General features: G+C 37.5%; 1 long non-coding RNA gene across 2 annotated transcripts in view; it reads left to right on the top strand.

Moving 5' to 3' along the window:
* The window catches only part of LOC141380132 (uncharacterized), a 337,436-nt gene that overhangs the window by 108,626 nt on the left and 214,800 nt on the right, over positions 1 to 14,010 (top strand). The window lies entirely within an intron of this gene.

Raw genomic sequence — 14,010 nt, 5'->3', positions numbered from 1 at the left:
CTGATGTGACTCATTGTGTGAATGAACAAAGGGAGGGAACTTTCTCACTCTTGTTTTCGTGTGTTTATATATACACACAAACACACACTACCTGAAAAGAGTCTTGTCGTCTATCCAAGTTTTAGGAACAACTGATAATAACTTGACTTCTAGTTGATCATTTGGTATCAGAAGTAGCTTAAATGGAAGGCAAAGGCCTCTAGATTATGCTTATTTTACCTAAATAAACAGCCTGATCTCACGAGAAAACGTATTTACGTTTTGCCAGTTTAGTGGCTAATTCGAATGAAATTGGACGATTTTAAAAAGGAGGTGTGGCACCTAACCCCACCCCTAAACCCAACCGTGATTACGGAAAGAACAAATCGTACTAAATTGTACGAATTAGATCATACGAATTCATACGAATTAGCCACTGAATCAAACCGTTGCAAATTGCCGTGAGATTGTGATGAAAATAAAATATGATCATGCCTTGATTTTTAATTAGGACAGTAAGCTCTGACTTTGCTTAGACAAAAGTCTTGTCACTGAACAGAAATAATGTCCAGTGTGGAATATAAAGTCATGCTGAAGTGGAAACAGAATGAATATTGTGTCCGACTCCACGCAGAAACGCCAAGTGACCCAGCCAGGACTTAAACCAGCGACCTTTTTGCATGGAGTGCTAACCACTAAAGGCTGATTTTTACTTCTGCGTCAAACGCCGATGTATGCTACGGCACTGACGCATAGCCCTCCACTGTGGCCGTCACTGACGTGCACCTCTCAAAAAATGTAACTACACGTCGCAACGATGCGTAGCGTAAGCTCTGTGATTGGTCGGCTTGGTAGCGCTGACGAGTCTGGGCGCGACCAAGAGCCGCGCGAATGTCGCCTGCGATTGTTTACAAGTGTCCCGTGAGTCCCGTGAAGGAGCTCCGGATGGAAAGTTTTGTTTTGTGTTTACCTCATAGTTAAAGTTGTTGCACGTCCGCTGGTTCCTGCCTCAAAATGAGAGTTTGAGCCACTTGTACATCCCGGAAATGTTCAGGAAAAGCAAAAAAGCAGCAAAGAAACTCGACACAGAGGAACATTAACACCTCACTGCCAACTAGCGTTTCGGAAGTGTTAATGCAGACCGACAGAGACAGCGCGCAGAAGTATAAATGCACAGCTACGCACGTTGCATGCGCCGTGGGTTACGCCGGTCACTTGACGCAGAAGGCTTAAGCCGTCGTGCCACCACTTTCATTTATAGTTTATTAATTTATATATATTTATTACTAATTTTAACGAAAGAAAGGAGAGAGGTGTGTTAGTAGGTGCCCAGCAAGCATTTTTTGTTTTTGAAAGATGTCTAATAGACGTCTAAACATGGTCATCTTGGCTAAAACAAGGTAGTGAAAATATAAGACATCTAAGAATTGGCCAAAACTAGACTAGTCATCAAATAAGTTTGTCGAGCCCACTCACCTGTGAGGAGCACACTCAGAATTGCAGAATGTTTTTAAGACGTCTGAGGTAATAATAATAATATTAATAATTATAATAATAATAATTGCTTACATTTATATAACGCTTTTCTAGGCACTCAAAGCACTTTATACAATGGGGGGGATCTCCTCATCCACCACCAGTGTGCATCATCCACCTGGATGACGTGACTGCAGCCATTTTGCGCCAGACCACACACCACAAACCAGCTGATTGGTGGAGAAGATACAGTGAAACCAATTGAATATGGGGATGGTTAGGAGGCCATGATGGACAGAGGCCAGTGGGCATATTCGCTCAGCATGCCAGAATTAAACCCCTACTCTTTTTCGAAGGACGTCCTGGGATTTTTAACGACCACAGAGAGTCGGGACCTCGGTTCAACGTCTCATCCGAAAGACGGTGCTCACTGAGCTGTATAGCATCCCCGTCACTATACCGGGACATTAGGACCCACACAGACCGCAGGTTGGGCGCCCCCTGCTGGCCTCACTAACACCACATATACATATACATACATATATGTACATATAAGAAGGTGTTTCGTACATACAAAGAAGAAAGGAGTTTGTCACTTACAGGTGGTTTGTAAGGCCCACTCACCTGCTTGAAGCTCACTTGTCCGAAACACTGAATTATTGTAAATATCATGCCTTTATACCCCAGATATGTTAGCCAATGTCATATTTAATACTTGTAGTACGCTGTTAGAGTCAGCAGCGCAAAAGGCAAGCGTTTTATTCCCTGCAGTAAAGGCACCTCTTGATCTGATGTGGAAAACAGCAAAACAAAGACATTTTTACTTTCTTTGGCACACAAAAGTGTTCTTGGAGCTTCAAATGATTACAATTAAACCACTAAAGACACTTCAAGACAATGTTTTAGGTTTCTTTTCTGGAGTTTTAGCATCCTAGAACACTTATTGCCTATGGAAGCTCTCAGATTTCACCTAAAATATCATCATTTGTGCTCTAAAGAGAAGAATGAAGGTCTTCGAGGGTCGAAATGACATGAGAATGAGCAATTATTAAAAGAATTTCCATTTTTAAGTGAACTAACCTTTTATTTATTAGTTCAAAATGCTCTGAGTTCTTTAAAGGCAGCATGATTCGGTGTATTGTGTGTGTGTGTGCATCTCTGAATGGAGTGTATCATTAGCGTATGGCCGGCCGAGGACTCTGTCATTGACTGAATTAACTGGAGTGTTTTCTCATTGTGAAGAGTGACTGAACAGCCCACGCCGTCCAAACACAAGGAGCTGCTTTCAAGAGCACCGCTTCCTTCTAGACGCGATCAATTCCTGGAATAAACCGCTGAGGAGAGCATATCAGAGCCTGCGACACACTGGAGGAGGATAAGAGGTTATTCAGAAGAGCCAAACACACGGCAAACTGCAGGAAGGGTGTCTGATAATGTCACTCTGACGTACTTCATTGCTTTACAGTGCAACTCAGGTCAGCAAAAGCAACACAATGTGATGCAGATTTACCAGGCTGAAGGATAGAATCACTGGGGAAACAAGCAAAAACAAAAGAGCGGACAAATGAAAATGGCTGAATGGAGCATACACTAACATACAAATTATTCAGTCACTAGATGGCGCCAAGTATGGATGCCGTTAGTGCAATATATTGACCCTGATTGGTCAATCGTGACATTCCAAGGCGTTGTTCCGAGATGAATACCACTAAATTACACAGGCTCATCTGGGAACTTAGAATAGCCTTGACCGTCAGTGAATACTTTCACATTCATATTTATTTTCTTGTCTGTCAGTTTTGCATTTGACTGTTTGGCGCCATCTAGTGACGGAATATTTTGTAGGTGAGCGTATATGCTCCATTCAGCCTTTTTTATTTATGTCAGATTTGCGTTTTTCCCTGTTTGGCGAAATCTAGTGACTGAATAATACGTAAGTTAGTGTATATGCTCCATTCAGCCATTTTTATTTATGTCAGATTTGCGATTTTCCCTGTTTGGCGCAATCTAGTGACTGAATAATACGTAAGTTAGTGTATATGCTCTATTCAGCCATTTTTATTTATGTCAGATTTGCGTTTTTCCCTGTTTGGCGCAATCTAATGACTGAATAATACGTAAGTTAGTGTATATGCTCCATTCAGCCAAACTTCTTGCAGGCCGCTCTCGAATAAACCCTGCTGAAGTGCAATTTAGTGCGTCTATGTAACGAGTATGTCTCCAACATTTATTAGATTTGCCAGGAATATTTATAAATGACTCCAAAACTCACAGAGCGGTATTAATGCGTCCTGAAGTAAAGTGAAACTGCTATACATTGTGTTTGCTGGCCTCACACATCACGCACCTGTCTGTAAGTCAGCCAGTCAGTCAGCACGTAACCTTGAAGGTTTAAACAAATTACGCACAGCACTACTACGGTTAAAGAAAAGTTCACGCTTTTATAATTCACTTACCTTTTAACACGTTTAGGTGCGATTATTACCCGCTATTAAAAAAATAAAATGTTTTGAATTAAAAGCGGCGAGATGAATTTTGGAATGGCGCCACGCCATGGAGGAATGGATGTAGTGGAAACCATGAGGTTAGAGTATGTGCTTGATTCAGTCATTTTTGTTTCTGTCAACTTAGCATTTGTGTCTGTTTGGCACCATCTAGTAACTCTATAATACGTAGGTTAGTGTACATGCATCATTCAGCAGTTTACGTTTCTGGTAGCTTTGCATTTTTGTCTATTTGGCACCATCTAGTGACTGTAATACATAGGTTAGTGTACATGCATCATTCAGCAGTTTACGTTTCTGGTAGCTTTGCATTTTTGTCTATTTGGTGCCATCTAGTGACTCTATAATACGTAGATTAATGTACATGCCTCATTCAGCAGTTTAGGTTTTTGGTAGTTTTGCATTTTTGTCTATTTGGCGCCATCTAGTGACTCTATAATACGTAGATTAATGTACATGCATCATTCAGCATTTTACGTTTCTGGTAGCTTTGCATTTTTGTCTATATGGCGCCATCTAGTGACTCTATAATACGTAGGTTAGTGTACATGCCTCATTCAGCAGTTTACGTTTCTGGTAGCTTTGCATTTTTGTCTATATAGCACCATCTAGTAACTATAATACGTAGGTTAGTGTACATGCCTCATTCAGCAGTTTACATTTATGGTAGCTTTGCATTTTTGTCTATATGGCACCATCTAGTAACTCTACAATACGTAAGTTAGTGTACATGCATCATTCAGCAGTTTACGTTTCTGGTAGCTTTGCATTTTTGTCTATTTGGCGCCATCTAGTGACTCTATAATACTTAGGTTAGTGTACATGCATCATTCAATAGTTTACCTGTCTGGTAGCTTTGCATTTTTGTCTATTTGGTGCCATCTAGTGACTCTATAATACTTAAGTCAGTGTATATGCTCCATTCAGCATTTTACGTTTCTGGTAGCTTTGCATTTTTGTCTATATGGCGCCATTTAGTAACTCTATAATACGTAGGTTAGTGTACATAAATAAATTACTCTTACTGTATACTCTTACTGTATACTCTTTAAATTGGTCAGGAAAACTGGAAGTTGTTCTTTAAATTTGATCTGTGTGTGCGTGTACGCTTATGTGTGTGGAATATAAATAAATGAAAACAAGAAAAATAATGTTGGCATGCATGTTTATTGGTGTGAATTCAAATAAATATGAAAAAAACATTAGTTTTAATTAAAACCCAATATTTATGTGTCACTGAGTCTTGCTTCAGAAGTTGGCAAGGTCTGCTCTCATTTAACATTCATAATTTGTTGCTTTTTCACACTTAACAGGATCCGTCAAGCATAACATCCGCCCCGTCAAATAAATTAGACTGAAAAGTTCTTATTATATTTATGCATTTTTTTAAAAGAACGGTTCGTTTTGTTGAATTTTAATAAGAGCAGGACAGAGCCTTGCTAACGTTAATGTGTTTCCCTCCTTCATTTTAAAGGACACATGGCTGTTTAAAAACCATCGTTCTAATCATGACAGTAAGTTAGTTAATTTAGGTATGAATATTATATATGTATTTGTATATAAATATATATATTTTTAAATTACATGTACAATTAATCTCATTGTTTGTGCTTTTTATAAAGACCTGTTTCTTTCCCTCTATGTCGTGATGGAAATAAAGGATAAGAAAATTAGTAAAGTTCTGGTTATGTTAGCTTGATTGCACTGGTTTGGTTTGGTTCAGTCCACCCAAAACTAATCCTGAGTTTGTTCTGCCACCATCATAGTACGAGCCTCCTCTCTAGAGTAGGTAAAGTTTGGGTTCAGTTTGGGTTATGTTCAGGTTGTTTTCTGGATATGTTTTGTCCTTGTTACGTTAGCCTGATTGCACAGGTTTGGTTTAGTCAACTCCAAACTAATCCTGAGTTTGTTTAGCCACCATCTTAATACAAGCTTCTGCTCTAGAGTTGGTTATGTTTGGGTTCAGTTTGAGTTATGTTTAGGTTGGGTTCTGGGTATGTTTTGTCATTGTTATGTTAGCCTGATTGCACTGGTTTGGTTTAGTCAACTCCAAACTAATCCTGAGTTTATTCAGCCACCATCATGGTACAAGCCTCTGCTCTAGAGTGGGTTAAGTTTGGGTTCAGTTCGGGTTATGTTCAGGTTATTTTCTGGGTATGTTTTGTCTTTGTTATGTTAGCCTGATTGTACTGGTTTTGTTTAGTCAACTTCGAACTAATCCTGAGTTTGTTTAGCCACCATCATAGTACATGAGTCTGCTCTAGAGTAGGTGCGGTTTGGGTTCAGTTCGGGTTATGTTCAGGTTGTTTTCTGGATATGTTTTGTTCTTGTTATGTTAGCCTGATTGCACTGGTTTGGTTTAGTCAACTCCAAACTAATCCTGAGTTTATTTAGCCACCATCATGTTACAAGCCCCTGCTCTAGAGTAGGTTCAGTTTGGGTTATGTTCAGGTTGTTTTCTGGGTATGTATTGTCCTCATTATGTTAGCCTGATCCCACTGGTTCTGTTTACTTACCTCAAAACTAATCCTGTAATCCTGAGTTTGTGCAGCCTGAGTATGTTTGGGTTTTGTTCAGTTTATGTTCGGCTAATGTTTGGGTTATGTTCCGGTTTTGTTCTAGTTATGGTTTGGGATCAAGTCATGTTAGTCTGTTTGCGTTGTTTTTGTCTAGAGACCTCAACACTAAACCTGTATGTTTATCCAGTATCATGATACATACCCCTGCTCTAGAGTCCATAATGTTCTGGTTATGTTTGAGTTATGTTCAGGTTATGTTTGGGTTATGTGCAGGTTATGTTTGCCCGATTGCACTGGGTTTGTTTAGTTACCCTAAAACTAATGATGTAATCCTGAGTTTGTTGACTTCAATCTTTGAAGGTAATAAGTGAGAATTGTTTTCCCCCAAATTAACTCTGCCCTACAGCAACACCCCCAACTATGATGCAACACTGACCAAGTCTATTTATAGTAAATCAGATTTTATTTCTGAATGTAAAAATAATATCAGTTCTGGACCTCTGTGATCTTATAGCTGTATATGTGTCTGATGGATTGAGTCAAGTCCAGGAAAAGTGATATTAAAATATATCAAACAACAGAAAAAATTGTTATTAACCACCCAGCAGTAGTTATTATATTTTTTGGGGGGTGAGGACACAATCTGTGTCTCCATTGTGAGTGGACTTGACAAACCACCTGTAGGAGATTCACTCTTTTGAACTCCATAGGCAACAGACACTTTCATGTCATATTTCTGGAAAACATTGTGCGACTCTGAGTGTGCTTCACACTGGTGAGTGGGGTTGACAAACCACCTGTAAGAAACATAATGTGTGTGTGTGTGTGAGTTTAAATTAAAATTGTGGCATTGTCATTTTAGTCCACATTAATGCTGAAAAATGTTTAATGGTTTAACTCCACAATACAGCGCTACATACTTTTTAATGCACTTCAGCGATACATTTATAATGCATTTAGAAACAATTCCCAGAATTCTCTTTGTCCAGTCTTAAAATGTTTTGCACATGTGCCCTGAATGTCTTGTTAGTGAGGTGAAACAGCTCAGATGACTCTTTGGCTGTGGCTCAGTGAATCTGAGTGTCTCTTCAGCAGGAATCAGGGCTGTTTCTCTGGGTTTTGGAGCCGCTGAGCCGCTGCTTCTGTCAGGTCGCCTTCATTCAACTGCATTTGTGGGAAGACTCATCTGCGTTTGATCAAAGCGCCGCCAATGAGACTTTCCTCCTGACTTTCATCTCCGACTCGCCATCGCTTTTTGTTTTTTCGCCTGTCATTTCACAATGTTGCTTTCAAAGAAAAACAATCATTATTTATCAGAGGAACCTTTGTGGTTTGTTGTGACTGGAGAATAATGACGGCGCAGTGGCAATAATTGATTCGTTTTTATTTGTCGCAGTTGGGACGCCTGCGCCCCGCCGTGACTCATTTAGTTATTCTGATGGAGCTACAGTTAAAGTAGATCACTGATAAACTTGGGAAATGTGAAGCACTTTAGTGGAGTTATAGTGTATGCTCACATTTCCTGATATTTATCATGCAAAAATCGGGTGTGTGCATATGCGCTCTTTTTTTATACAGTTGAAGTCAGAATTATTAGCCCCCCCCCCCTGTTTATTTTCCCCCGGTTTCTGTTTAACCGAGAGACGAATTCTTTTAAACACATTTCTAGACATAATAGTTTTAATAACTCATCTCTAATAACTGATATATTTTATCTTTGCCATGATGACAGTAAATAATATTTGCTCAGATGTTTTTTCAAGACACTTCTATGCAGCTTAAAGTGACATTTAAAGGCCTAACTAGGTTAATTAGGTTAACTAGGCAGGTCTGGGTTATTAGGCAAGTTGAATGATGATGGTTTGTTCTGTAAATTGCTGTTGCAACGTGAAGCTTTCTGGATTTTCACTTTAGACACATTGTCTCCAAAAGGTTTAAATGAGGAGTTTGACATTCGCCCTTTTCTTTAATCATTTTTCAATAAGTCTTTAACATTTAATTAGTTTCCCAGAGATGGGTTGCGGCTGGAGGGGCGTCCGCTGCGTGGAAGTGTGCGGGATGAGTTGGCGGTTTATTCCGCTGTGGTAGGCCCGGACTAATAAAGAGACTAAGCCGAAAAGATAATGAATGAATGATGAATGAATGAATGAAGGTTTAAGTAGGGGTTTGGTTTAAAGGTTTTTTGGCTATATTTTGTTATATAGTCTGGTGTATGCTGGTATATATATTTATTTTTTCTTTATTATTATTATTTTTTCTGTATTATAATTTGTGATGTAATATTATTGTTTATATATATATATATATATATATATATATATATATATATATATATATATGTATATATATAAATATATATATATATATATATATATATATATATGTATGTGTGTGTGTGTGTGTGTGTGTGTGTGTGTGTGTATATATATTTTTTTTTCTTATATAATTTTTCTTGCATATATATATACATACATACATATATATATATATATATATATATATATATATATATATACATATATATATATGTATGTATATATATATATATGCAAGAAAAATTATATAAGAAAAAAAAAATATATATATATATATATATATGTATATATATATATATATATATATATATATATATATATGTATATATATATATATATATGTATATATATATATATATATATATATATATATATATATATATATGTATGTATATATATGTGTATGTATATATATATATATGTATATATATATATATATATATATATATATATATATATATATATATATATATATATATATATACATATATATATATGTATGTATATATATATATATATATATATATACATATATATATATGTATGTATATATATATATATGCAAGAAAAATTATATAAGAAAAATATATATAATATTTATATATATATATATATATATATATATATATATATATATATATATATATATATATATATATATATATATAATTTGACTTGGAATATCAAAGCTATAGACTATATGTGTATTCATATGTATATGTATATATGAATGATTGGTTATGTATACATATGCATGTATGTATATGTGGGCATATATGCGAGAAGAGATCATGTAATCCGGAAGTGTACAAAAAGGAGCACCTGATCGTGATGAACATTGTCTGATGAAGAGCCGGGTAGCTCGAAACAATACACGCCCTGTCAGCCTTTTTAATTTAATAAATTTGTATTTTTGGAGCCTTAGTGTTACCGCCTTTGATTAACATTTGTTCTGTAGACTGTCTAAAAAACTAAATAGCTTAAAGGGGCTAATAATTTTGATCTTAAAATGGTGTTAAAAAATAAAAACTGCTTTTATTCTAGCCGAAATAAAGCAAATAAGCAAATAAAAATATTATTAGACATACTGTGAAAATGTCTTTGCTCTGTTAAACATCATTTGGGAAATATTTAAAAAAGAAAAAAAATCAAAGGGGGGCTAATAATTCTGACTTCAACTGTATATATAGTTATTTAAGTTGAATATTTTATTTCTATGTATTGCTTGATACTTTTTATTAGGCATTTGCATTTTTTAAATATTTGTTTATTTATTTATTAATCAGCAGAAAATAACAAGTCGTTATATATTTCAGTTGGCTTGATGGTTTAATTAATGTTGATAGTTCACTCATCCTCCATCAAACTCACTCAAATATCATGATTAATGCACTCACTGAACTCCACTACTTTCTCTCATGCATTTATGCTAAATATGTATAACACAGAAATACCTCAAAAACCACATGTTGCTTCCATAGTAACTCTGCAATTGCTGTCCACATATTTTTTTTATCTTAAGCAGAAAAACATGGATTGCACTGTTTTCTGATACATGTGAAAGCATTGAACCTTTTCTGAAGGTCTTGTAGCTAGCAGACAATACTCCATTGGCTGAACCCCCACAAAAGAGATACTATAATAATTTATGGTACATGTTGTAGCGTTTTTGAACCATATAGTAAAGTACTTGAATTCATCTGTTGTGGTGATTCTTCAGGGTGGGCTATTTATATGGATACACCCTAATAAAATGGGAATGGTTGGTGATATTAACGTCCTGTTTGTGGCACATCAGTATATGTGAGGGGGCAAACATTTTAAGATGTGTGGTGACCATGGTGGCCATTTTGAAGTCGGCCATCTTGTATCCAACTTTAGTTTTTTAAATAGGAAGAGGGGTATTTGACACATCAAACTTATTGGGAATTTCACAAGAAAAACAATGGTGTGCTTGGTTTTAACGTAACTTTATTCTTTCATGAGTTATTTACAAGTTTCTGACCACTTATAAAATGTAATCAATGTACTGCCCATTGTGTTGGATTGTCGATGCAACCCTCTTCTCCCACTCTTCACACACTGATAGCAACACCGCAGGAGAAATGCCAGCACAGGCTTCCAGTATCCGTAGTTTCAGGTGCTGAACATCTTGTATCTACACACCATAGACATGTGCCTTCAGATGACCCCAAAGATAAAAGTCCAAGGGGGTTAGATCGGGAGACCTTGGGGGCCATTCAACTGGCCAACGATGACCAATCTATCTTTAGGAAACTTCATCTAGGAATGCTCGGACCTGACACCCATAATGTGGTGGTGCACCATCTTGCTGGAAAAACTCAGGGAATGTGCCAGCTTCAGTGCATGAAGAGGGAAACACATCATCATGTAGTGATTTCAAATATCCAGTGGCCTTGAGGTTTCCACTGATGAAGAATGGCCCCACTATCTTTGCTGTCTATGGTGTGGAGATACAAGATGTGCAGCACCTGAAACTACGCATACTGGAATGCTGCGTTCACACCAGAAGCGAAACACGCGTCAAGCGCGAGTGATTTACATATTAAGTCAATGCAAACGCGCGAATAGACATCCTGCGGCGCGATACGCGCGAATGACGCAAATGGCGCGGGGCGAATTGAGCGTTTTGCGCGTTTGACGCGCTTAACGAGCGTTTGGCGCGAATCTCTCGATTTCGAATATCCGAACTTTAGCGTACATTCGCGCCGTGTTAACCAATTAGAAGCTTGCTCTTGTGGGGGCGTGATTGTGACGTAGAACCTGTTGTCGGTGTTCCGAGGGAAATCCTCCAGCAGACACCGACAACAGTTCATCAAACTCGGCTTGGCTCAGTCATAAGCACCGCTGAAAGCCTCCGTCATCCAGGTTAAGTTTCTGGAGGAGTTTATGAGCTCACAGAGCTGGATGCACTTCTGAAAGGATGTAGTGGACTCAGACACGACCCTAAACGTATCGACGCTGTTTTTCAGCCTTCATAAAGCACATAAACACTGCTGTTTTCTTCATAAAATCCATGTTAGCCATTTAGCTATGAAGCTAGAGTCTTCGGGCAGACAGAAGCCCTGCCCATCACGCGAATCCGCGTCTGTTCTGAAGTGGATTTGACACGCGAATGAAGCGGGGTTTGACGCGCATATGAAGCAAGTAAACTCAAATGTTCACGCGGCTATTTACGCGCGAATAGCGCGATTTATCCGCGCGTTCCGCGTCTGGTGTGAACACAGCAGAAGGCTGTGCTGGCATTTCTCCTGCTGTGTTGCTATCAGTCTCATGCTCTCCACTCCTCCATGACCACCACAGCAGCTGCTCAGGATACGGCCTGTTAAAGGATTATGGACGCCTTGGGATCATCTCGTCGGTGGTCTTGGATCACATCAGTGGCGCTGCATAGTCTGAGGGCCTCGGGATGAGTATCCCCAGGTGGAAACAGAGAATAAAGAGAATAATTCATAATGTATATTAACAAGATGCGTGGAGCACATTCATGTATCATAGCGCTATGTGATGCACTGAGTGTATGCTTTACTAAAAAAGATAGGTCTTTAATCTAGTTTTGAACTGCGAGAGTGTGTTTGAGCCTCGGACATTATCAGGAAGGCTATTCCAGAGTTTAGGAGCCATAAATGAGAAGGCTCGACCTCCTTTACTCGACTTTGCTATTCTAGGTACTGGGTTTCTTTGTGGAGGCTGGCGTGCAAAAACACACAAACAATAGACCATAATGGCATCTACTCCAGGATCTGCCTACAAATGCACAGAACGGATTTCCATCTGTTTCAAGTTACGAATATTTGGATCACTTATCAACAGAACAAAACAGAGATATGATAACAAACTCTTCATTGTGGACACTTGCGATCCAAATACTTTTTCAGTCATTAGTCTTTCAGTCATTTAAATGGTATTCTAGTCATTTAAACCCCCCAAGTTGTCGCCAGAGCTCCAATTCGAAAATGTTTACATTGATTTTGTGGATATTTCTTAGCAATTTAGTCATTATTAATATCGTTATAGCTTGTAATCAAATCAAATCACTTTTATTGTCACATCATCAGCAGCATGTGTGCTATGATGAGTCAAAAGCTCAGGTGCTGTCTTTAGGCAGTGCAAAATACAGACAGTGCAAATACAACGGCAATGTAAATGTTTGCTTTTATATTTAGTGTCTTTCTTTTGTATATTTGTTTTGTGGGGAATAAATCTATTCGTTCATTTCTGCAATTTAAACGTTCCTTTGCATTTCAACTTGTATTTCAGTTGCACCTAACCTGCAAGGTAGAATAGAAACTGTGTAAAAAGCATACAAACCACTGACGGTTATAGGCATCATAGATTGTTAAAGTTTAATGATGCTACCTTATCGATAAACTTGTCCTTTATCGTTTTTCTTTTCTCTTAAGAAATTATGTACGCTTTATTTTTACATCCCAATGTTGCTAGGTATGTGGTATTTACTATAGTATTTTCCCACAGTGAGCTTTCGGCTAATCTACACTGGCTAATACACATATAGGAGCTTGATTGCACTAGCGAACGCCGACTGGAGACTGTTATAGGCTTAACACGAGGAACACAATATTTGTGGGATTATCCTCATTAGTGCTCATAGCAATCAGTGCTTCAGTGTTTCATCCCAATGTGATCAGCAGCGCTCAGACTCCCAGCACTCGCTCTACAGAGCATGTTGATGTTTATTTTGTGTGGTCTGACAATACGAAAGTTTAATTGCGTGAAGCATTACTGGAAGATAGGAATAATTTTCAGCTTTAAGACAGTATTTGATGAGTATTTTAATGGTAACGGGTTGTTTTTTCTTTCTTTCAAAGGACTCATTTTAAACAAAAACGAAATACATTGACAATGTTTAATGCAGAAGTTATTAGTTAAATAACATTTAAACTATAAAAAACTTGTAACTTGAGATATAATTAATGTCAAAAGCGTCTGCTAAATGTAATGTTACATGTAATAAAACATAAACTAATAATAGGATCGATGTAAATGAACAATTGAAACGAGTAACAAAGTGAATTTAACTAATCGACTCATTCAATCGATTATTTACAGAATCGAATAATCGAATCGACTTATGCAATCAATTAAACTAATTCAATTAATTGGTCAAAAAATGTGATTAGATCAATCGAATCAACCCATTTAGTTGATTGATCAACTCAGTGATTCGACTCAATG

This window comes from Danio rerio, chromosome 22 (genome assembly GCF_049306965.1).
Source record: "Danio rerio strain Tuebingen ecotype United States chromosome 22, GRCz12tu, whole genome shotgun sequence".
In the NCBI taxonomy this organism is placed as follows: domain Eukaryota; kingdom Metazoa; phylum Chordata; class Actinopteri; order Cypriniformes; family Danionidae; genus Danio; species Danio rerio.
This window is presented reverse-complemented; position numbering and strand designations above follow the sequence as displayed.